At 46.9% G+C, this 26,259-nt stretch overlaps 1 long non-coding RNA gene across 3 annotated transcripts in view; it reads left to right on the forward strand.

Moving 5' to 3' along the window:
• Positions 1 to 20,878, forward strand: part of LOC113598600 (uncharacterized) — a 186,512-nt gene extending 165,634 nt beyond the window's left edge. Inside the window, exons 3-4 of one of the 3 annotated variants that reach the window (XR_008298225.1) lie at positions 18,067 to 18,645; positions 20,693 to 20,878. This is a non-coding gene — a long non-coding RNA (uncharacterized LOC113598600). Of the gene's footprint in view, positions 1 to 18,066; positions 19,877 to 20,688 lie in introns of those variants that run through there. The other 2 variants (XR_008298224.1, XR_008298223.1) reach the window with 2 other exon arrangements.
• The last annotated feature ends 5,381 nt before the right edge of the window (positions 20,879 to 26,259 follow it).

The raw sequence follows: 26,259 nt of genomic DNA on the forward strand, positions 1-26,259 counted from the left end.
TTGTAAAGACTAAATGATAGCAGATACGTAGCACTTAGAGCAGCATCTCTAACACAAGTGCTTGATGAATATATTTTTAAAATCTTCCACATGTTCTGGAACAGTACTAATTTAAAATATTTTCTCATGGGTACCTTCAGAAACCTTCAGAAACAGGTGTTAAGTATACAGTGTTTCCTTAAAAAAAGTTGATGGCGTTTATGGAGAGATTTTAAGTTTTTATCCCACTATGCAAAATTTCTGCTTCTTGGCTACGCTATGAAATTTTCAGAAGTGTGAACAAACATACATGTGAATGCATGTCACAGTATTTTTTAACAAAATATTTAACATCAGTGAAGAACTTGGGGCAATTTAAATTTACAATGATATGTGGAGTGGGTAAAAATAATTATGGCATTTGCCAAGGTAGACTCTTCTACAGCTATTAAAAATAAGATTTATACAGAATCTTCAGTGATGTGAGAGAATCCTTGTGACATAGCTTTAATTGGTCAATTCATGCCTATATGTATATGTATTGTACATACAGTTATATGTGTATAATATATATATAATTTCACATATATATGTATAATGTATAATACAGTATATTACTCAACTTGGTAACAAATTACCTTCTGCTATTGACAAAAACTGAAGGGAAAAATGAATTAAAAGATTAATAGTGGTCATTTCTGGGTGGTAGGGTTGCAGATACTTGGTTTCTTCTTTGACCTTCCTTCCATCTCTAAAATGAACATGGATTATTTTGTTTTTAAGCAGGAAAAAAAAAAAGCAATGGCCTTTATTTTTAAATAGTGTGGTAAGTGCATACGTACTTATCAGAGCATGTGTCTGGAATTTTATTTGGAAAATATGGTTACAGTAAATATAGGTCAGCTACTTTCCAAGATTTTTTAATTGGAAGCTTTTAAACAACTTCAGAATAAATTATTTCCTGGGTTGGATCTGGATGTGAAGCGAAAATAAAATTTTAAAGGAGCTGGAGAGATGCCTTGAACGTCCCCACATACAAAGAACTCTCTTCTTGGCCTTTGTCAGGGTGAGGTTTCCTCTGTTTCTTGTTTGGAGAAATAGCTCAGAGGCCTAGAGGGTCATCTGGGCCCGGGGACAAATGCTGCGCTCCAGAGAAAGCAACTTTCCTCAGCTCTATCTCTGTGATGTCAGTGGTGACAACAGGAAATGCGGACAGAAATTGCTCTCTTGGGGAGCGGGGAGCAGCAGCCCTTGGCAGGCAGAGCTGACCAGCAGCCTTAGCTCCCTCTCTGCTGCTTTGCCCCCTGGTTTCAACACTGGGACTTCGAGAACTTGCAGGGAAAGAGCAACTGGAAGAAGTTTCTGGAAGAGACTTAGCAATCGTAGCAACCCGGGGCCTGGTTTGGATCCTCATTCCTACATACTGACTGTCAAAAGACATTTGTCGGACAATTGAGGGAATTTGAACATCGAGCGGCCACTAACTGATTATAAGGCATCTTTGTTAACTTTGAGAGGTCTTACGGTCATGTGGAAAACCAAGGTTATCAGAGATGCCTTCTCAAGTATTTATAGCAAAATGACATGATATCTGAGACACAATTTAACATAGTCCAGAAGAAGGTGTGTGTGTGTGTGTGTGTGTGTGTGTGTGTGTGTGAGACAGAGACAGAGACACAGAGAGGTGTGAGGAAAAACAAAGGAAGATCAGCAAAATAACTGGGATGATTATTAAAACCAGATCATGGATAAATGAGACGTCACTAACATATCCTCTCTATTCTTGTCTACATTCAAAATTTTCCATCCTAAAAATGTATTTTTTCTCTCTAAAAGTCTGTATTGATTTGATTGCACAATAGCATCGACACCTCAACTCCGCGAACTTCCAGGCAGAGCCTCACACTTGGGAACAACGAACAGGACACCCACTGCCTTGACCTAACAGGGCACCTGGCCGACGGCAGACAGGACTGCAGTTTACAGTTCTGAGAGAAGGTTCCATGGGCCCAAGTCTGTGCAGGCAGCCCAGGAAGGGGGAAGCCTCTCCTCTCTGCCAGAGAGCTGTTTCCTCTTTTTTTTTTTTTTTTTTTGCAATTAACATAATTTGAAAACTTACCACGTGGTTCAGGTTGCCTGGCGGTCCACATTTTACAAGCCGCGTAAACGTTCAGCTCTGGTGGTCTCTCTTTGCCAGCTCTGTGCGAGTCAGGGGCTGGCTCAGTGGGAGCAGAGAGAGGGCAGGTCCTGTGCCTGTGGGAAGAGAACCCCTGTTCCAGCAGAAAGCAGTTTTCCTGTGGGGACACCCTCGCCACTCAGGCGGAAGCTCTCTCAGGCCTTCTGGGTCTGGGCTTCTTTCCTTCACGCTCTTCTGAACCAGGAAAAAAATCTCCTTCGTTTTCTTCTGACTCTTAGAATTTATTCCTTAAGGTAAGGCTGCCGAAAAGTCTCCCTTCCGTCTTTTTTCCTTTCCTGCTTTGGAACCCGGGGTCCCTTTTGTTCTCTCTAGAGTTTTCCCCGAATTACTGGATCTCTGGCTGCAGGGCCCAGACCAGACAGGCCCCGCTGACACAGACACAAGTGACCTCCATCTCAGCGCACGGCCATTTATTTCTAGGAATGACGTGTCCGGGAGGCCCTCAAAAACACGCGAGCGTGTACACAAGCATACAGTATTCATATCAACACTTGCCACAGACCCCCTGTTCATGACAAAGGCATAAATGCATAGTTTATTCTTGTTTGCGGATTGGGAGCTTCGCCTGCATAAATCATAGCACTGCCAGGTTAGGAGGAACCTTAGGGAGTATTTATTTGAGTACTTTAGCCAGTGCTCACATCTCTCCATGCATCAAATAGAATCAGGTAATTAAGTTTTGAAGAGTGTCGTGATTTGAACATCTTCTAGAGCTGAACAGTGGTACTTATCTGCAAGTACCTACGCTGGGCGCGGGTGGATCTTGACCCCAATTCAGGTGGCAGGTGTAGGGGCCAGGCTGTCCGAATTTAGCCTAGACCACAGCATAAAGGGAAACGTTCAATATTTTGCCCCTGATTTGTGCATCTAATATATTTTCGTGATCTATCACCATATGTACAGAATGATTCCGTTCTTCCCTACGTTTATTTCATTATTTCCCTACATAGGCAAGAGCCTTTAAGGTTCTATTCCTTGCATATAAAACAAGTAATGGTTTCTGTCACTTCTGGCTGAATAAATTAGAAACTTACACATAATTCTTGGCAGTAGGGATCCAGTATGCTTAAAGGCTGATGGAAACAGACAGGTCTTTAAGCATATGTTTTATAAACATTATTAAATCACTTATCTGATAAGTTAATCCAGTAAAATAAACCACATTTTTCTTAAGTGTATTTTAGAATATGAAGAGGACAAAAATGTATACACATACTAAATTATTCAATAACCTCTTTCTTTCTTTCTTTCTTTCTTTCTTTCTCTTATGCTATTGGTTAAGAAACTGTTCAGCTGTTTTGAAATATACGTTTGTCTGAAAATGTACATCAAAACTGGCTGTTTAAAGATTTTCTTCACATTTATTTTTATGTTAATTTTTCTCTGTATTTTCTGGCCTTGACTTTGTTTCTTACTACTCTTCGATGATAGGAACATGAAACTAAACCAGATATAACTGGAGCCAGCTAAGTATTTTCCCTAAAGATTCATGTATCCACAAAGAAGCTAAGATTCTAATTGAAAATGGACATGTCTCTGGATTAGGAAGTTGATATACACATACAGCTGTCTGGGTGTAAGTTTAACCTTTGGGTCGATTTTAAAGGAGGTGAAATTTATCCCTATCATTGTGTTTGTTTTTTTTTTTTTTTATCACCAGGTGGCAATGAATGTAAAAGACATCAAATATCCTGCCTATGTATTAGCTAACCAACAATATCACCCTTCATATGGTAAGACCTTTTGTCACTTCAAATGCACAAGTCTGTAGGACAGTGGCACCGAACCATTTCTTTCCTGTGTCCTGCAAATCAAGTATGTTGGCAGGTGTGATCAGCACTTACAGGTCTCTGTGCCTCTGCTTGAGTGCAATACGCTGGGGTGCCTTGTGCATGGAAAGAACAAGTAGGGCGGAGGAAAACAGAGTATGGGTGTAACCTTGAACAGCCTGGATTGGAACCCCACCTGCACTTGGCGCATATTTAAGCTCTCAGCGTCTCTCATCTATAACATGGAGAGAATGACACCTAACTGTCAATGGGTTGTGAGGATTAGTGGGCACCTTGTCTGCCTGGAGTGTGGTACATAATGGGTAAATGACAAAGGGTAGCTGTCATCATCACTGTGGTTATTAATTCACAAATATTATTGGCTCAGGTGCTAGGTTCTGGTGATAAAAAGATGAATAAGACAGGGGCACCTGGGTGGCTCAGTCGGTTAAACATCCGACTTCGGATGAAGTAAACATTTTTAAAAAGATGAATAAGAATCATTGTAATCTAGAAGCTTCTAATCAAATTGGAGAACAGAAACAGATCATTTTAATGCAATGTGGTACGTAATCTAATAAAGGGCACACCCCTGAGGAATGTGAGTCATAAGACATTAACCAGTTGAAGAGGAGATGCCAGTGACCATGGCTGGTGCCAGCATCTGAGGGAGAGAAGACCTGAGCTAGGACTGACTAACCAACATCATCACAGTGAACACAAAGGGCCAAAAGCTCAAAGAAGAGGTGAAGCGTAAGACCGCCAGTGGGGAGCACCATACCCATCCTGGAAGGAAAGGTATTCGGGGATCAGTTTCCTTAGGGGAGTGACTCCTTCCACAGTACTAGTCAAAAGGCTCCACAAGGGAGGCGGGGACTGAGCTAAGTGTTGAAGTGTGGATTTCACGTCAAAAGACAGGGGAGGGAAATCGTGCCACTTACAGGGGATTGGGGCAGTGGGCAAATTTGCAAGGACAGGGTCAGGACAAACAGGTTGATCAGAAAGATAAGTGAGCACAGGAATTTGAAGAACATTGAATGGGTAACAAACAGGAGTGGAAGCCACTGGGGATGGGATCCCAGCTGCAGAGCTCTGTGTAGGGCAGTGGCGCACATGCGAGGTGTTAATGCCAGAGACAGGATCGTGACAGAGGCGTGGAAAGGAGGGGACAGAACAGGAGATGGTTTGGGACAAAAAAAAAAAAATCAAGAGACCTGAGTATCTGACTAGATGTGGAGGTTTGGGGTGGGAGTAGGAGGCAGAGGGGAGTCTAAGATTTTTCACTGGGTAATAATAATAATTATTATTTTTATTTTTTTTATGTTTATTTTTGAGAGAGAGAGAGAGAGAATGGGGAAGGAGCAGAGAGAGAGAGAGGGAGACACAGAATCCAAAGCAGGCTCCAGGCTCTGAACTGTCAGCACAGAGCCTGACGTGGGGCTCGAACTCACAAACTGTGAGATCATGACCTGAGCCAAAGTTGGACGCTCAACCAACTGAGCCACCCTATTCATTTGCTTATTATCTATCCATTCATTAGTTCATTCACTCATCGTGTCCTTATTGGGATCCCTGCTCAGGGCTGGACGACATGATGCTATTGATACAAGGGGACAGGACACACTTCTGCCCCCAAGAAGCTCACTGCTGGAAACCCCAACCTTTACCTGTAAACATCTCAGCTTTCATCCAGCTTCTCCCCTCAGTGCTGCCTCGGTTTCTTTTTCTGTAGCCAACAGCCGCCAATGCAAGATGTAGAATCAAAATGTTTCAGGTTTGCTTCCCATGGAAGGGAGTAGGGGGTTATACTTTCTAAATATTCTAGGACATTTCTTTCTTTTAAATTTAAAACAGATAGAAAGGACATTTGCCAGGGTGGGGGGGAGGGAAAGCTAGTTTTCCAGACAGTGCTCATATTTGAGATGGACTTCCAAATGAGTGGAACCCAAAGGTATTATCTTCCTGGAAGTTATCTGCTGAAGATACACTGTCTTTGGGCTGAATCCAAAGCTCCCCCCGACTGCCATTAGGCAGGTGCGGTCCTGATCTTCAGTGGGCTTTGGGGGAACCTGCTTGGGAACCTAGCCCCACGGGGTGGACGTGTCTGTGAAAGACGTTCTGGTTCAGAACACTAGCTTTGTGGCCTGTGCTTGTTTTTGCACACGAATCTTCTCTTCATGCATCTGGTCAATAGTTTATTCCCAAGAATGTGAAGTCATTGTTGGCCAGAGAACTCCAGCCCCTGGAATTTGGTCTTTAACTCCTGCGTGAGTGTCTGTTGTCTGGATTCCTTGTGTCCTCGGTGCCCCCAGGGTTCGTCTCCAAGCAGGCAGGTGCCGGGAGACAGGACCATGGGTAGACCAGACGACATGAGGAGGGACTGGCAGAGTTCTCTGCTGTGGTGTCGTGATTCATAAATACGATCTTCGTATGTTTCATGTGTTGCGAGGGGGCACCTGCAATGGTGTTCTTTCCTGCCTCTTTCAAGCACTATCTTCCCCTCTTCTCACCATTAGTCAGTCTTTGCTACCTGGGAAGGGGCTGTGTACTTTCCACTGAGCGGTCAGGATTATTTCTTGAGGGCTTTCGGAAGACCCCAGGCCCTTTGTGGCAGTTGCCAGGGACAGAGCTTTCAAACTTCAGGAGACACACGTTGTACCCCAGGGGGAATTTTGCCCCCTTGTAGTGCACCTGCCCAGGACATGGGGCGATTAACGTCCCCTGCTGTCCTGTGATCAGAGGTGGGAGAGACCTCTCTCTGCTTAGCCTCTACTTGTTTACATGCAGGAAGAGTGGAGGAGTGTCTCTCCAACCCATTGGATGTCCCTTGGGTGCCGGGACCGGGGCTTTAACCCCCTTTCCAGCAACCCCTCACATGACAGCACTCTGCACGTGAAAGACACATGCTGTGGGTTGAACCATAGAAGCCTAATGAGTCTGTGTGAGAGCTGGGGTGAGAAAAGCAGCTTAGATCATGCTCCGGTTATCTAGCGCTGCGTAACAAAGCGCCCCATGGCCTCGTGCCAGAGAACAAGAAGCATTTTATTATGCTTATGGTTCTTTATGGCTGAGATTTAAAGGTGGCACATTAAGGAGACTTATCTCTGCTCCACAGTGTCTGAGCCTCAGCTGGGAAGACCAGCATGTCTGAGGGGACCCAAGTAACTGCACTGGGGGTCATTTGGAGGCTTCTCCACACACACGTCTGGAGTCTGAGCTGGGGCTGGGGTGCCACGAAGACTGGGCTTAGTGGGGTCCTCACCAGAGCTTCTCCAAGCACGGTGGCTCCAGGTGACCAGACCTATGACTTGGAATCAGGGCTCAAAGAGTGTCTGTTCTGGTAAATGAGACCTTCTACACCGAGCCTTGGAGGCCCTTCCACCCCTTCCACCACCTTCCATCAGTCAGCGTGGCCACAGAGCTGCCACAAGCCCCAGGAAGAGAGGCCTTACCTTCTGGGGGAAGAACATCAAAGCATTTGAGGCCGCAGGTCCCACCTAAATGGAGAATCTCCCTCAGTATGGAAGACAAGGCAGGTGCACAGGTGGGAAAAAAATGAGAAAGTTTCGTGCCCAGAGAAGGCAAATGGAGATTTTTCTTTTACTTTAAAAAAATTTTTTTTAATGTTTATTTATTTTTGAGAGAGAGAGAGAGAGAGAGAGAGAGAGAGAGAGACAGAGTGCAAGCAGGGGAGGGGCAGAGAGAGAGGGGGACACAGAATCCCAGGCAGGTGCCAGGCTCTGAGCTGTGAGCACAGAGCCCGACATGGGCCCCAAGCTCACAAACTGCGAGATCATGACCTGAGCGGAAGTCAGGTGCTTAACTGACTGAGCCACCCAGGCGCCCCTGGAGATTAAAAAAAAAAAAAAAAAAGATTAACCTCCGGGGCACCAACCATGAGTTCTGAGCTTCTCTGTTTCTTCCACTCCCGGGGAGAGAAGCGGGGGTGGGGGGGGTGGGGGGGAAGGTGGGGGGGTGGCTCCAGGTGGGTCAGGCGACAGAGCCACCTCTGGGGCTTCCCCCCGGGGTCTGGGTACAGGTGCTTACCTTGACCTCTGAGCACAAGCTCAGACCTCCAAGCACATCAACCTGACAACTGTAAGCATTTTCATTCAAGACTTCCTACAGAAGTCTGGTCCCTAGAGGTCAACATTTCCCATGAGTACTCCAATTCAGGGACACGATCCTCTTAGGGCCTCTCCCGGGGGCGGGGTTGAAAAGCAGACTCCATGCACTACCCCGGTCAGCCGGCTTTAGTTCCGATGCCCCTCCCTCGTCCCTGAGGATTGGCCTTGGCTGGAGAAGGGCATCTGTGCTCAAAGTCCCACACCTGACCTATGGCCCTGGAGGAAGCTTATGTGTTTGACCTTGTATCTGAAGCACCATGGAGCTTTGCAGTTTCTACTCTGCATGCCTGTGGAGTGCATCATCGGCTGACTTCACCTCCGTGAACACCACTTCACATGCATTAGAGACGAATTTTATCATCTGTGCGGGATCAGGGCTGCTAAGGAACTAAAGAAGAAAACACTGAAGCTATTTTGGGTAGCATCTTTTGGTTTGGTTTCATTTGGGTTTTTTGACTCAAATAATTTTTTAGCTCCCTAAGATTTACCAGCTTCGTTTGGCTGTCTGGTCAGAGGCGTTTGCCATTGGAAAAGCATTTTACTGTTAGAAGGTTGGGTCCAGGAATGTCCTCGATGAGAGCAGCATGACTTAGGATGGAGTCTTTGCTTATTACTCACCCTCGCAACTCGAATCTCTCAGGAGAGGCATCTGACTTGGGGCGGGAAAATATCCTAGGAAGACGATTCTGGGCTGTGCTCAAGCTGCTTTCAGGACTCAGGAGGCCCTTATCAGCTTCTGGAGCTTTAAATAAAGGCCCACTGGGCTTGAGGCTTGAAGTGTCATGAAGAAAGGCCTTCCACTGTTATCCTAAAGAGAGTTCATTTATATCTTCAGGGAGATCCAAGCTGAAAGAGGGGCGGGTGATGAAAGTTTGAAGGTGAGTGGGGCGAAGGGAGGTAAGGGGAGGCGGAGTAGGGGCTGGGAGGAGACCCGCGGATGAAGGGCGCCCGGATGGGAAGGCATCTTCTGGGAAAGGCCATCAGCATCAGATAAGATCTTCAAACCCCAGGGTCGATGAGATCCCCATCTTTGCTCCTCAAGCCTGGTTTCCACACAGCGGGAGGTGCAAATTATTTATTGATTGTATTTTTGGCTGCAGCACACAGCCCTGCAGGCACCTTTACAAGCCACAGACAAAGAAGGCCTGGCCCTCAGGGTATGATTTACCACCTACAAAAAACCCCCAAGAGCACAGTGTGTTCATGCACACACAAGAAAGCAGCAGGTTCCAAAAGTTAAAAGGAACTAGAAACTACTGGTTCACTAAATGGTGAACTTCTAGATGCTTTTCAGTGCCCGCAGAGAAATCGATATTTCTATCCTGAGCTGGGCTATGAGTTCCCCAAGAGCAACACCTCTGTATTTCTGCATTGCTGGGACGGCCCTGAGCTATGCCACACCCGGATGGCACAAGTTAGGGCCTCAGTAATGGTTGGGGGTGTGAGTAGAGCCACCTTGGGGGTGGTGGAGGATTTGCCCTTGTAAAGCAGCAGGAAGGCTGAGGAAAGCATGGGGTTTTCATGGACATGGTTTGTCCTGGAGACCGAGGGCTTCAGGGGGACCAGATGCTCTGATGGTCTTAGACTAGGGGTGGAAGATGGGGAAGCGCCCCGCCTGCCAAGGTGTGAGCCACGGCCATCGGCGCTGTCCTCACGTCAGTGGCTACATTTAGGTTCCTCAGAGTGAGGGCCCCGGGGAGCTTCGCAATCTCTGGACGGGCTCCCACCACCTGCTGCTCCCAAGGCGGCCTGGATTCCTCCTGAGTTTCTTTGTGTTTGGGTTTTGGCGTCTGCCGTTGACAAACGTGGAGCGCCCTAAGCTCTCCTGCTGCGGCTGCTCGTCTCTCTTTCTGGATGTTTCCAACTTGAAAGCTGGAGGGGATTTTTCTTTTAATCACTTCACATTAAAAAAAATATGACTTTAATAACTTCCCACTTTAACATTTTATTTTCTAAGGCCTCTGAGTACCCCAGTCTGACAGAATGCCTAGAAAAATAAGGTACCTAATAGACCTCGGTTAATTGGCAGCCCATGAGCTTTCTGCTTTCAGACATTCTCATTGTTCTCCAGAGGGGACAGGACATTACTCAGTTCCTCAGAGGACGAGGCCTTCTCCTCTCAGGAGACAACAATTCTGGAAAGGCAGGGGCCTGGTCTGATTCGCTTGTACCTTCTTGTCGTCTAGCTGAGCACCAGGCTCACTGAGGACACCAAGCTTGTTAAATAACAAGGTGCCACCGTCAGCCCTGTGCCACTGGCTTGGGTAGAGGCTGTCTCTGGAGGAGATTCGGATGACATCAGGAGGGCATTGGCAGCCATAAAGACCCTGGGGTGCTTGGCATGGTACAAAGTACACAGGCTTGGGGTTCTGTGGAAGGTTGTTTCCATGGTGGCCATCAAAATCCTGGCCAGTCCTTAGGCCTTGTTGACATGTGACTTTGTCTCTCCTCTCCTCCAAAGGTGGAGTCCAAGGCCCCTCCCCTGGGGTCTGGGATGGCCCCTCGTTCTGCTCTGACCAACAGAAGTTGAAGAAGCGATGTGTTTTCACATTCAAAGCTGGTGAGGCTTTAGTCTACCTTTGGTTTCCATTTTTGCTCTCTTGGAGCCCTGAGGTGCCACAGAAAGTCCCCCTATCCTGTTGGAGAAACCACATGAGGCAGAGAGATCCTGGAGAATGAGGGTCCGTGAGAATGAGAGTCCATGAGAGAAGAGAGACCATTGAGAATGAAGGTCCTCGAGCAGAGAGGGCCAGGCTGAGGGCAGACCTATGAGTGAGGCCATCTTGGATCTCACTCATCACAAACCTGAAGCCACCTGAAGAAGCCATGCAGTGCCCTGGGGGGATAGGGACAAGCATTCCAGCCGAGCCCCGCCTGTCTAGCCCAGGGACTGTGGGCAAACAAAATGGTTTTTGTTTTAAGCCACGAAGTTTGGGGCTAGGTTGTCATGCAACAATAGATAACATATAAACTGACCTAAATTCTAATTTCAGTTCTGCACTTTCTAACTGTGTGACTATGGGCATATGGTTTTCAGCCCTTCCCCTCATACACAAAATGAAAATAATAATGCCTGCCCGGTAAAACAGCTAGCACATGTGCTCTGGAGCACCTTGCCACCAACACTGCCTCATCTGGACTTGCCCACAAGCCAGGTACAGGGTTGGTCCTGGGTGGCCACGAATGCACCACGACGTGTTGTTGCCATCCTCTTCCATCCCACAGGCTCCAGTGAGGCTGTTCCTTTTCTCTCTGCAGATGAGGAACCGAGAAACCCCGGAAGCTGGAGTTTGCAGTTAACAGAAGGTCAAGGCCAGGGTCAGAGTGCAAGGCGCCAGTCACGTTTGAGCTGAAGCTAAGAAGGGGTTTGAGCTCCTGGCAGGCAGCGGAGGCTCGGCCACAGAGCAGGTGTGCAGAACCGGCCCTCCCATTCCCCTCGGCGGGCTCAGTCTCCTGTCTTCAGAGCCCTGAGTCCCCTGTGACCGCTATCCTCGGGCTTGCGTGCTGCGTGGGCATCTGTTGCCTCCCACCGAGCCAGCCCTGACCGCGTGTGTAAATGTATATAAACTCCAGACACACAGAGGGTGTTCAGCACATGGTCATGATGTATTAATAATGTTCGAATCTTTAAGGTAGAATCGTGGTTCTCTTTTTTTTAAGTCCTGGACGGAGGGAACATCCATCTACTTTTCTATCAAAATCTCTGTGCTGCCTTTTCTTTTTTTTTTTAATGTTTATTTACTTTTAAGAGAGAGAGAGAGAGAGACAGAGTGCAAATGGAGGAGGGGCAGAAAGAGAGAGGGAGACACAGAATCTGAACCTCCAGGTTCTGGCTGTCAGCACAGAGCCCAATGTGGGGCTCGAACTCACTGACCATGAGATCGTGACCTGAGCTGAAGTAGGGCGCTTAACCGACTGAGCCGCCCAGGCGCCCCGTATGCTGCCTTTTCATGAGGTGTGATCCGCATTAACCCGGTGCTCTGAGTCCCAGGGCTGACAGTAAGCTCTTTCTAAACTTCACGTGGAGGCACGAGGGGTTTCTCTTTTGAGGCTGCAGCCCAGGGGAGCGAGGGGTGGGCGGGAGGGGTGTTGTGGCTGCCCCTGCTATGGAATAAATCCCCTGCCCCCCGGGGCTCCGCGCTGAGGAAGGGGGAGCGAGGTCCGTGTGTAAGTAGCTCTGGTTCCTGGTGCTTCCTGTGAATAGATCACCCAGAATAGGATTTTCCAGATTTGCAGGCTCAGATGAGATGCTTAATAGGTTGGCTGCAGAGCAAGAGTTCTCAACCTCTGGAAAATAAGGAATCATAATCCTTGGATAATATTTTCCTAAGAGCAATAAATTGTGCATCCTCATTTGTGTGAAACCCTTAGCAGCGTGGCCTCGGGCAAATCACTGAACCTCTGAGCCTCGGCCTTCTTACCTGTGAAATCAGGGGGCAGTTTGCCCTGACTCGCGGAGTCGCTAGAGAATTAAGATCAAGGACACACCTAAAGCACTTGGCAGGTGGCTCACCACTGGCTGCTTCCATTTCTTCTGGGAGCACTGGGGTGGCCTGGCCTCTTTTCTTACTGCTTGTTCCGTTTTCTGGACCCAACATTCATGGATATCTTTTCCCTCCTTCAAAATTCAAGTCTGCTTTCATGTTCATCCATGGCCACTGGGTTCAGTGACCTGCCTTCCAGGCAGTGCCCCCTGAAGACTGTTTTCCCCTGCTGCCCGCCCTGGGGGGACTTGGACAGCCCCTCACATTTGGTGCATCTTGGCTTTGAAGTAGAGACCCAGACACCCCTCAGCAGGCACCTTCCTTTGGCTTCTCTCTGGGGGAGAAGATTAGCTTTGCAGAGTCATTAATTTCTTGCCAAAATCTTCTTTTTATGTGTTTCTGGCCAGGGTTAAGGGGAAAAAGGGGGGAATGCTCTGGAAAGGAACTCTTGTGTTCTGTATGAACATGAGCTCATTAGTTCTGTCCTTAATTCAAGTGAGATTTTCAGTAAAGACGTTAGATGAGACATCGAGGCTGGGTGAATCCTATCTCCCAGGCCCTCACCCCTTTCCCAGACCCTGTAGCACATCTGCCTACTGGCTCCACACCAGGTTCTGAACGTGTTTATGCTCTTTACTTTTCCCCCTGTATCATAAGGTGTTCTCAAGAAAGGCTTTTGGGAATCCATTTCTACTCAACTATAAACTATCATTACTGATGTTCCAATCATGGGTATTACAATAGGGGAATAAATCTTGAAGTCAAAAGAATAAATCTCTAAGTGTAGAATGTTGATCATCAGTGGCAAATTGATGTTGTTGGACTCAAGAGGGGGTGGGGTGAGGGTGACAGGTCTCACCACTAGAGCCTCTTCTCTTATCACACGCACTGACCACTGGCTCTACCTTCTGGGGAAGCCTGCTCAACTCACCAGCAAACACTGAGAGCCTGCACTGTGTTCAATGAGCTGAAATATGGTGGGGGAGGGGGTGAAGTCTGTGACCTTGCCGTGTTCCCTTAACCACGTTCCCACCTCTGGGAGCCCCCGTTCCTACCATGCGGTGCTTTCCATTGTCAGGTGCACAGGATGCTGTCCCACGTGCCTGCTTCTCCTTTTCATCTCCTCTCCCCCACGTGTCTGTCTCCACTACGAGCGGGAAACCTCTGCAGGGGGTTATGTCAGGGGCGGGGCTGAGGCAGAACCTGTACCTGTCGGGTCCCATGAGCCTGGCTGGGAAGGGCCTGTGTGTCTCTGTGAATGCCACCCAGCCCCAGCCATCTCTAGCGGGACTTGTGATGTAGGGTTGGCTGTTGGCAAGTTGAGGAGACTTATTGCAAATGAGTAGAATCATTAAGGTGTCAGTATCCCGTCTGCGACAGAGGTAAGCAAATGAATGTTCCCTGTCTTTGCTGGTAATTTTTACAGGTTGACCAGTCGTACATTTTTTTCATGTCGATTTAAAGCGTGGTTCTGGGTGGGGATGATTCCATTAATGTTCCTGACTCTTTCACACCTGGATTTGAAAAAAGAAGTTAGAAGAAGACTTAATATCTGGAAAACATTCTGATGGTTCCATAAACCGTCAGAGCGGTTTTGCTCGTGGATGGGGAGTAGGGTGAGCAGACTTCTTGGGGTCCACTTCATACTCCTTGGCTTCCACTAGGAGGCAAAACTGGGATTACGTGGCAGTAATTTGGCAAAACACACCCTGTCGTTCTCACTTTCATGTTTAAAACGTGGCTTCTCGGTTGTGTAGTGACTAAGGCCCAGTTTGGGGGAGTTTCGTAGATTGTTGGGCTACCTGGGGTAGGAACCCATTCATCACTGAAAACATGGAGGATATCATAGCTATTGGTTTGGGAGAGAACTTTGATAACATTTAACTTACAGTGTTTTCTGCCTTTGCTAAATGTTTGTTAAACAATACGAGCCCTGCGACACCTGAGGGGCTCAGTCAGTTAAGGGTTCTGCTCTTGGTTTTGGCTCAAATCATGATCTCATGGTTCATGAATTCAAGCCCCACATTTGGCTCTGTGCTGGTAGTGCGGAGCCTGCTTGGGATTCTCTGTCTTTGTCTCTGCCCCTCCCCTACTCTCTCTCTCAAAATAAATGAATAAACTTAAAAAAAAAGGAAGACTATTGAGCCCTGCTATCTCAGAGGAAGCAATAGTTTACAAAAGGGAGAATAATCTTGAAAAATTGCACGTGTAATTATAGTTCAGGATCTGAAATTTCCTGATCAAAACAAATCTGTATAATAGTTTAAAAATTACATGCATCTCCAGCTGTACCTAGTGTTCCATTGGTTCTCTCTCTCTCTTTTTGTTGTTTGTTTGTTTATTATTTATTATTATTATTTATTTTGAGAGGAGAGCATGAGCAGGGGAGGGGCAGAGAGAGAAGGAGAGAGAGAGAGAGAGAGAGAGAGAGAGAGAGAGAGAGAGAATCCCAAGCAGGTTCTGCAGTGTAAGCACGTAGCCTGACATGGGGTTTGATCTCACAAACAATGAGATCATGACCTGAGCTGAAGTCCTGAGTCAGATGCTTAACTGACTGAGCCCCCCAGGCGCCCCCCAGTGGCTCTCTCTTTTAAAAAACAAAATTTTTAAAAAATATTTATTTATTTCTGAGAGAGACAGAGACAGACCGTGAGCGGGGAAGGGGCAGAGAGAAAGGGAGACAGAATCCAGAACAGGCTCCAGGCTGTGAGCTGTCAGCACAGAGCCTGACGCGGGGCTCAAACTCATGAACCATGAGATCATGACCTCAGCCGAAGTCAGACGCTTAACCCACTGAGCCCCCCAGGCGCCCCCCAGTGGCTCTCTTAATGCAGATTCAGGACATCTGCCAAGTCCCCCAAATGAGGCAGGGGGCAGGTCTCCAGGGAGTTCAGGAGCACGTCCACCCAGTGCCACTCGGCCTCACCATCTTCTCCCTCTCTTTCCATCTACCTGTTCAGTCCACCTGGCTCTTTGCAGTTCAAAGTCAGCTGCAAACACCAGCGCCCTTTCTCCCTCTGCGCACCGTCAGCTGGAGTTCAATGTCTGTTTACGACTGTCTGTAAGCTGTCAGGCTCGCTGCCCTGGGTGCTGATGTTGTATGGAGTTTTAAGAGAAGGCAGCTCATTTTGGTTTTACCATAGCCTCTCTCCTCAGGACTCAGATGTAAGTCCATGGGACGTTGGGCCAGAGACAAAGCAAAGGGAAAGAATCACCTTTTATCTTCAGCAGCCAAGATATGGCTACTGGACAGGCTTGTCTTCTGTCTCTTCCTCCTGGAAGGATGAGTCCTTTCTCCTGAGGCTCCCTGAGCTCCCAGGAAACTAGACCCTGCCAGCTCCTTCCCCGCCTGTCTTTAGGCCTGAGGATTCCCAGAAGTGAGGATTGCTCAAAGCAGCGGCAGAAAATTTAGTGGGGGTTGGAGTAAGAAGTGGCCTGTCACTTAGACGGAAGCCGCATTCATCACAATGACAACCAGACCTAAGATGTGCTGAACGCTCACCATGTGCCAAACCCTGGGCTCAGGGCCTGCAGCGTGTATCTGCGTAACCACCACCGTGTGCTAGCACATTCTGTTATTGTCTCCTTTGCACAGACAGGGCGAGTTGATGACTGTGAGCGTAACGGCTGTGATACAGATACATACAAGCTGGCTAGGGGAAAGATCAGGAAAGATTTTGCTGGTGGAGATTATCCATGAGAAAGGGTATTTTAACATGTAGGTTTTATTGTTACCCGGGAATGGTCAGGTCACGGATAAGGAGACGATTGTCACCAACAAGATAGTTCATTATGCTCATAGTGCCCAAGAGGCTTGCTGTGCTACTGAGGGCCACACAGGGAAACACCGGGGGGCGGCCGGGAGGCAGAGTGGGTGAAGGAATCACAGACAGGAGACTTTACTGCAGTTTCTGTGGGAACGAATGGGTGAGGTAGGGCAAGCAGGCTTAGGATTGGCCAGTTTAAGTAATTCCAGTGGGAAAGAAAGGGGAACACTTTTGCACTGCTGGTGGGAATGCAAACTGGTGCAGCCACTCTGGAAAATGGTATGGAGGTTCCTCCAAAAACAAAAAATAGAGCTACCCTATGACCCAGCAATTACACTACTAGGTATTTATCCAAAGGATACAAAAATGCTGATTCAAAGGGGCACATGTGCCCCAATGTTTATAGCAGCGCTATCAACAATAGCCAAATTATGGAAAGAGCCGATGTCCATCGACTGATGAATGGATAAAGAAGATGTGGTATATATATGTGTGTGTATACACACACACACACACACATATATACACATACACACACACACACAATGGGATACAACTTGGCGATCAAAAAAAATGAAATCTTGCCATTTGCAAGAACATGGATGGAAGTAGACTGTATTATGCTAAGTGAAATAAGTCAGAGAAAGACAAATATCATATGATTTCACTCATATGTGGAATTTAAGAAAGTAAACAGATGAACATAATTGAAGGGAAAGAAAAATAAAAACAGAGAGGGAGGCAAACCATAAGAGACTCTTAAATATAGAGAACAAACTGAGGGTTGATGGGGGTGGGGAGTGGGGGGATGAGCTAAATGGGTGATGGGCACTGAGGCGGGCACTTGTTGGGCTGAGCACTGGGTATTGTATGTAAGTGATGAATCACTGGGTTCTACTCCTGAAACCAATACTGCATAGTGTGTTAACTGGCTTGAATTAAAAAAAAAAAAAAAGTTAATAAAAAGAAAAGTAAAATAAATAATTTCAGTAGGCTCTGGAGTGTCAGAGCTCTGTCTGGTACCTGGCCCTGGGGTGATTAGAACAGGGGTACAGTGGCCCTGGAGGTGAGACCTGCCAGAGGACGTGAGGTGAGGGTAGGTTCTGGACTGGTTAGTTTGCATATGACAGGTGCATTCACAGGCTAGGTGCAGGAATAGACTGTTTCTAGGAATAGGCTGGGAGGAGCAGACTGGGGGGTTGGTACCGTGGGGGTGGGGGTGGGGGGCACCTATCAGGTGAACGTGAGTGTCTTATCCCAGTGATGTAAACCTCGGCACCCACGAGGGGACTCAGGGCGTCCCGTGTGAACTGTCAATCGGCATATTCCCAGCTATTTGGGGAATCCAGACTTGGAGGACTTGAACAAACGCCAACCTCATGGGACCCAAGTGAGACTGTGAAACTCCCTCGTACATTCCCCACAGAGCGGCTCTGGCTGCTACTCCAGCCTCTGCCCCACTCACTGCTGCTCTGGCAGAGGGGTGCCGTGTGATGGGAGAAGCTCGTGTGGTCCCCCGGGTTAGGGCCCCGCCCCACAGCCCTGCATCCCAGCAGCAAGCCACCTGCTGATCCCTCGCTTCTGACACCTTCCTGCTCTCTCCACTGAATGTCAAGGTTTAGGGACAGATGGGGCCAGTTCCCATGCCAGTGATTCCTTTCAACTTAGTGTGTGTGCATGTTTGGGCACGAGGTGGGGGGCGGATCTAGAGCCTAATCAGAAATTATGACTTTTTCTTTCCAGGGAGACACAGCAGAGCTGACGACGTGGCCAACAACACGAGGGGAAAGCGTGGCTGGGAGGCGGCCCTGAGCCCAAGCGCGGTGCCCATTAAGTCACAGCCTCCCAAGCTGCGAGGGCCATGCTTACGGCTTGCCACTTGGGCCCCAAATGGTGTCTAGTTGCCTTTCTGTCACCTGACTTTGAGTCACTTTTCTGTTCTTTATCAGCCTTCTCCAGAGTACTGAATGGGCAGATAAAAGAGGGAATGTAAATTGCTCAATCGTGGTATTTTAATTGAGAGGTTTAGGGGAAATATCTAGGTTATTTATGAAGTTCGATCTTCTGTGTCGTTCACCCCCTCAGAATCGTGAAAGTTTTGCTGGGCTGGGTGATTACAGAACTGAAGAATGATGAAGGCAGAAAGATACCTGGAGCCCAGCGAACCCAGCTCCTGCATTTGAAAAAGATTTAGGGATCCTCTTGCCACGTTGCATGGCATCTGTCTGTTCCTTGAGCTAGACTGGGATCCACCTGATCACATGTGACGCCTGTTTCCTCAGAGCCTGGCACTGTGCCTGGCACATGGAAGGTATTAAAAAAGTGTTCGTTGAATGAATGAGTGAATGATCGGCCAAGCTCACACAGCTAATCTGCGGCAGAGCTCAAAGCAGAGGTCAGCTCAGTTCATTCCAGACACAACGTTCCATCCCTTACGCACATGGCCTCAGTGATATTTCATTTGATTAAACTTTGAAATTGCTCTGGGGTTAAGGTTTATGGGACCCTATCTCCTACCAGGGGAGCAGAGGTGGTCGTTACGGTCGGGTTTGTGAAACGCCATGAGCTACTCACACCTTCAGAACAGCTTTGCCCTAATGGAAAGACCTGGGTTTGAGGCTGGCCTGTGCCGTTTCCCAGTAGGTCGCCTTGGGGCAAATCACTTAATCTTGACGAGGCTCAATTTTGGGTCCTGTAAAATGGAAGAGTGGTTCTGACCGTGCCAATCTCACAAGGTCGCCATGAAGTCCAAGCACGGCCATAAATATGACAGTCTTTTATAAGCAGCCGCGCCTGGTCTGCAACGAAGGGTTAGAGTGGCCAGGTACAGGGAGGGGAGCCCAGGACTGAGCTGCCCCCAGCTGCCTCGAAAAAGCTCTCTGGTGTGCAGGTGATAGTTGTGTCGGGTGGTCACCCGGATGTATGTGTATGTGTATTACTTGGGGGAAGTGGAGGGGCTGGGAACCCCCAGGTAGCTGGAGAGGTCAGAAAAGGTGAGAGAGAAGGGAAGCTTGCCAGGGTGAGGTTTCCCCGGGTCAATGGAGCACAGGGAGTGGGGGGAGGTGCAACGGGCAAAGCTCGCCCCTCTCATGGTGTTGGAGAAGGGAGGGAGCAGGAGAGCCAGGGCCAGTCCTCAAGGCTCCTCTATTCCCCTCGTCCTTTGCAGGTAACCGGGCACAAGCCGTGTTATTGAAAGCTGGTAAAATACTGCTCATAGGCAAAGAATGAGTGTATCTAGTAAAAAAAACGGGAGTAGGTTTTGGTGACTCAAAAAATTCTATCCAATGTTAAAATAATAGACCAATTTGGTCAATGAGTTAGGAAAAAAAGAAAAAAAAAAAAAAAGGAATTAGGCAAGCCTGCTGTTTGAATCCAAACAGACCAAACAATGGATCACTGTCTGAACACTGAACTTTTTAACTCGTTCCTTTGTTGGGTTGTTGGCTTGGCATGGGCCTGAGTGAGGAGAGCTGCTCAGAAATCTCTCAGAGGAGTCAACAGCAGAACCGTGGGGCAGATCCTTCAGATAGCTGAGCACGTTGCCTTTGAAAGCGAGGGGTGGGTGCAGGGAGTGCAGACGGGGGCGGGGTGGGGGGAGGGGCAGGAGCATCCTCCCCTTTTAGGGGCTCAGTCCCATCGCTGGTCCTGGCAGGCTGCAGATGTAGGGGAGAAACACCGACTTGTACATTCCGTAGCCACCAACAGGTGATTATCTGAAGTTGGCGATCCCTCAGAGTCAGAGGGTGGGGGAAATTCATTTTAATAAGCTTTCAGTGCATTTATTCAGAAAGAGAAGAGAGGTTCACAGCAGAAATGCTCTCATTAAGGCCTCCGCCAATCTGGGTGGGATGAAAGGAAATCTTTAAACCAACAATTGTATATACACACAGTAGTTTTTTTTTGTTTTTTTTTTTTTACCTTTCCGTTGTGAATTTATAGTAATAAATTTCATATTGTTTTGGTAGACGTTTCCCCAACTAGAACCAATATAAAACCTGGCTCTAATAGGAGAGGGTCAATGTCTCTTTGGCAAAAGCATAAAAATACTGAGTTATTGACTATTTTAAGAGAAATAAGGCTTTGTTTTCTACACGTTTTTCATGTATGTACTAAATCCTTACTTGAATTTAATAATATTACAACAAGATGAGGAAAGAACTTTCATAATCTCAAAAGTGCCAACTGAACAGATTCTCAGAGATATTCGTAATTAGCACCTCGCCCCTCAACAACATTAAAACTGTTTGTGTGTGTCCCTAAAAATAGATAATTGGCTTTCACCTCTGTTAACACTGTTGATCTGTTTTATTTGTTTTTTATTTATTTTTATTTATTTTTTAATGTGTATTTATTTTTGGGAGAGAGACAGAGGATGAGCTGAGGAGGCGCAGAGAGAGAAGGAGACACAGAATCTGAAGCAGGCTCCAGGCTCCGAGCCGTCGGCACAGAGTCCAATGCGGGGCTCGAACTCATGGACCGAACTGGGAGATCATGACCTGAGCTGACGTCGGATGCTTAACTGACTGAGCCACCCGGGCGCCCCACTGTTGATCTGTTTTATTTGTTTTTTATTTATTTTTATTTATTTTTTAATGTGTATTTATTTTTGGGAGAGAGACAGAGGATGAGCTGAGGAGGCGCAGAGAGAGAAGGAGACACAGAATCTGAAGCAGGCTCCAGGCTCCGAGCCGTCGGCACAGAGTCCAATGCGGGGCTCGAACTCATGGACCGAACTGGGAGATCATGACCTGAGCTGACGTCGGATGCTTAACTGACTGAGCCACCCGGGCGCCCCACTGTTGATCTGTTTTATTTGTTTTTTATTTATTTTTATTTATTTTTTAATGTGTATTTATTTTTGGGAGAGAGACAGAGGATGAGCTGAGGAGGCGCAGAGAGAGAAGGAGACACAGAATCTGAAGCAGGCTCCAGGCTCCGAGCCGTCGGCACAGAGTCCAATGCGGGGCTCGAACTCACGGACCGCGAGATCATGACCTGAGCCGAAGTCGGATGCTTAACCGACTGAGCAACCCAGGCGCCCCACTGTTGATCTGTTTTATTTGTTTTTTATTTATTTTTATTTATTTTTTAATGTGTATTTATTTTTGGGAGAGAGACAGAGGATGAGCTGAGGAGGCGCAGAGAGAGAAGGAGACACAGAATCTGAAGCAGGCTCCAGGCTCCGAGCTGTCGGCACAGAGTCCAATGCAGGGCTCGAACTCATGGACCGAACTGGGAGATCATGACCTGAGCCGACGTCGGATGCTTAACTGACTGAGCCACCCGGGCGCCCCACTGTTGATCTGTTTTATTTGTTTTTTATTTATTTTTATTTATTTTTTAATGTGTATTTATTTTTGGGAGAGAGACAGAGGATGAGCTGAGGAGGCGCAGAGAGAGAAGGAGACACAGAATCTGAAGCAGGCTCCAGGCTCCGAGCTGTCGGCACAGAGTCCATTGTGTTTAGTTTTGGCTAAAAATATGTTTTCTGCAAAATTTAAGTCATATGAGAGAGTAATTATAGAAATATATACATGAGAACATTAAGGAGGCAGACAACGGTGACCTCCTCCCTTCCTTACCTGTCCTTTATTTAGCACCCAGTCACTGAGAAGGGAGGGATTCTTCTGCCCCTTGCCACTGTCCGCGTCCCTCTTTTCTATCAGTAACACCCAGGTTTACTTTGGCGACTGCTGACCATGTCATTAACGTGGCTCAGTTAACTCACTTGAGAAATTAGCCAATTTTTACTTTCTGTCTAGAATGATGTCCATGTGGGAGAGTGGGCTACAATGCCCTCAACGTGCCTTGTTTTCTCTGATATGAATATATTTATAAGGACTTATTCCAGCAGATTATTGGGTATGTTTGCCACATTGATTTTAGGGAGGGGACCTATTATGTAGCAGGGATATGGTCTGGAAATGGGTCTGTTTCCCCTGAGAGTGGGAAAGGAGATTCAGTTAGAGATCTGAGAGGGTGGGGTTAAACCAAACCCCTGAGGTGACCCTTTCCTCTTTGCCCTACTCCTCCTCTCAGGCCCTTAGGAGGACATCCAGTTCCTTAAAGCACCAGGGCTCCAAGCCTGGTCTCGTTTGTTGCCCTGCCAGGCTCATGTGTGGACCATGTTAGCACCCCATGACCTGAGGATTCCATGTAACGATTTTATCTATACATGCGGATGTGTAAATATCAACATTTTAAATAGTCTGATAAAGTCTTTGTAGCTACTCAAAACAAAAAACAAAAACAAAACCCATGGGGTTCTTGGCTCAAGACTGGGTTTTGATTGGATTAAGCTTGTCCGTATATGTGGCAAATTTTATTTCCCAGAGATGGCTGTTCTTCTAGATGTTCTGGAACCTTGCCATCCTTCCATCAAGAGGTTGAGTCTATGTACCCTTCTCTTAAACCTGGGAGGGTTTTTGTGTTTCAACCAGTGGAGGGTGAAGTGACACTATGTGATTTCTGAGGCTGGGCCATAGAAAGGGAAAATACATCTTATTTTCCTGGGACATTGATGCGTAAGCAGTCAGACAGTCCTGAGACCTCCATGATGTGGGGAAGCCCAACTGGCCCAGGAGAGAGGCTCCAAGACCACGTGAAGAGAGACGCATGCCCAGCTAGCTCCCAGAACCCCTGCCCCCTCCTCTCACTGTTCTAGCTTCTAGCACATCCAACTACAAGTCCACCAGCGACCCCAAGCCAGAGTCACCCAGCTGTGCTTACCCAAATTCCTAACCCACTGAAATCATGAGAATAGTGAGATAATTGTTTTAGTTCCCAAAGCTTGGAGTGATTTGTTCTATAACAACAGATAACCAGAACAGTATATCTCATCTCTTTGGTCATAGTGAATGTTGTGGGATGGACATGTGACCCAGTCCAGTGTAATCAGTGTAAGCGTTAAGCTGTTTGCTAGCAATGATGGAACACAGACGTTTTCTTCTCCTCTGGGCTGGCGGGTATGAGCACACAGGCTCAGTCAGATGGTATAGCCCTCTGACGATAGCAAGGAGAGACGGGCCGAGCCTGAGACCAACACACAAAACAAGCAGACAGCTCATAATGACATCACTGGGCCTTGAAGCGAGCTGCACCTGAAGCTGGAAGTCGTCCCTAGAAATCGTCTACAGTAAAACATTTCAGAATTGCAAATTACTATACAGCTTACAGAATTAGGGGCGCCTGGGTGGCTCAGTCAGTTAAGCATCTGACTCTTGATTTCAGCTCAGGTCACGATCTCATGGATCATGGGATAGAGCCCCACACTGTCAGCACAGAGCCCACTTGAGATTCTCTCTCTTTCCCTCTCTCTCTGCCTCTCCCCCAATCGCTCTTTCTCAAAATAAATAAATAGACTTAAAAAAACTCAGATTACAGAATTAGATCCCTGTGTGATACCTGAATCTTTCCTGTTTTATTCCTGATCCATGACCAGTCAGACATTAAAAACCCTCCAATGGCAGAGAGATCACCACCCCTGGAGCCTCCATTCCACCAGCAAGCAGCTTTACCTGTTGAGCCGAGTCTCTCTCCGTGTAACAGTTTTCACAAGGCAAACCGGAAAGTCTAAGAATGCTGTTACGTTAGAAGAGTAAGCAAGGCTCAGTAAGTTCCTTTTTCAATTTTTATTTTTCTAGTTTTATTGAGATATAGTCGACATACATCACTGTATAAGCTTCCAGTGTGCAGCATAATGGTTGGCCTTACACATATTGTGAAATGATGATCACAATGAGCTTAGTGAACATCCATCATCTCACATAAGAAGAAAAAGCAAAAAAAAAAAAAAAAAAAGTTTTTCCTTGTGATGAGAACTCTCGGGAGTCACTCTCTCAAAACTTCCATACATCATCACACAACACTATTAGCTGTGGTCATCTTGTTGTAATTGACATCCCTAGTGCTTATTTGTATTACAACTGGTGCTTTGTATCTTTTGACCATCTTTCTCCATTCCCCCTCCCTGCACCCAGCAACATCCTTAGGAAAGGATTTTATGATATTCCAATTGCCAGGATGAAGAGATGTGGGCAGGAAGGATGCTTTAATGGTCAGCTGGATTGCCGACTGGTTGAACACGTTCTACCTAAAGAGCCCTGATTCACTGATCAAACTAAATCAGCATCGGATAGGAGTTGCTGCTAGTCCCTGGTCTCCTTCTCTGGGTTTATGTGAAACCAGGAACTTGGACAGGCCACTGAGATTGTGACAAATAAGCCCACGAGGGGCATGAAGCTGGGAGGGACAGCTCCATACCCTGGATGAGAAATCATTATCCTGAAGTATATTGATATTCTAAACAATCACTGAATCCAAGAAGATACATTTTAAAAGAGATAAACACAACATCCTGCCCTTTAGTCTTCTCAAAATCAGCTGTGTGAATCCAAGAGACATGAAAGTGATTGAGTCCGGAGGTCGCACGTGGAAAGACAGAGAAGTTTTACTTGTGAAAGAGACTTGATGCAAGACAAAGGGTTGTATACCTATGGAAAAAGTTTGTGTGATCTTAGGTTGCATCAGCAGAAGCACAGCTTCCAAAATCAGGCTGGTAATCCTCTTTCCTATGCTTGTCAGACTTGTCCTAGAATACAATGCTCGCTTTGTGGGCGCCATATGTATGACAGACCAGTGCCTATACAGAAGCAACCGGGGAATGGTGACAAAGCTTGAAATCTTATCGTAAGAGAGATCGTTAAAGAGTGTGGATGTTTGCCTGGAAAAGACTCTATACCTTATCGGGGCTTCTGGAAAGTTGGATAAAATCACCATTTTATTCTAATAGACAAAGCACCCTGAGGACAGAATCACAATCGCCTGCCAAGTGAGAACTTTAAAGCTCAAGCTTTTAAAATGGATCTGCTGGAATCTGTAGTTCTTAATCTGCCTTCGTCGGCAGGGTTGGGAAGTCTCTTGAGCTGCTGAAGGAAAAGCCAGAACCATTCCCCAGAAAAATCACAGCAACTTAATAATTTGCAAAATGTTCAGGTTTCTGGATCCATCTGAGGTCTGCACATCCCATGCTGAGAATCCCTGATGGGAATAATGGGAGGCCAAATGGATTAATCTTGCACGTGTCATATTGTCGGAAAGCACACAGCCCTCATTATATGAGGTCATCGTATCGCATTCCTTGGAATATCTATTCATTTCCTTCTGCCTGTTTTCTCTGTTCCACAGAAGCAAATGTCATAAAGCCATTGCCTGAAATTGCTAAGAGTGAAGGGGGCTTCTTCGGTGGTTTTTATTTCACTTTCTCACCTTCAGAGAGCCAAAGGCCATTTAAATCCTTTTCTCTTCCTGTCAATTCCCCTTTATCTATTCCTTAATGCTTTTTTCACTTCCTTCTAGTTTCTCCTCTCTCACTTCTCCTTCCTCAATAAGCAAAAAAAAAAAAAAAAAAAAAAAAATAAGGGTGGTAAAGGTGTTCACGGATGAGGGGCATGATCAGAGGAAGCTGGGACCAGCCAGGGGCTCTTTATGTTTCTTCCCTGACCTTTGACCCCTCCTGCCCCTGTCCACCTGCCCTCTGCCCTCCGCTAGTCCCCACCTTTTCCTCTAGAATTCCAAAGATCCCGAGACGCTCAAATAGAAGCTTCCGTGCAATAGCCGCACGACTTCATCACACAAGAGATTTGGGGGTGTTGAGATGGTGATTACTCATGTTGGTCCTTTTATGATAAAATTCTGAGCTTTGATAAAATACACCATGATTTCAACGAAGATTATCCACTACCTTGAATTGTAACTCAGTTTAATTAATTGTCTGCCTTGACTGTATACAAACTGACTAAAGATTTCTGAGAGGCCAAGACCTCATGCTACATGACTTCTGTGCCTTTCACAGGAAATTGTAACACAGCTGATTTTACGGTCTCTGCTTTGTGTAAACTGTTGGCATGCGCTTCTCATATAATAAGTGATAATACC

This window comes from Acinonyx jubatus, chromosome B2 (genome assembly GCF_027475565.1).
Source record: "Acinonyx jubatus isolate Ajub_Pintada_27869175 chromosome B2, VMU_Ajub_asm_v1.0, whole genome shotgun sequence".
Taxonomy (NCBI): domain Eukaryota; kingdom Metazoa; phylum Chordata; class Mammalia; order Carnivora; family Felidae; genus Acinonyx; species Acinonyx jubatus.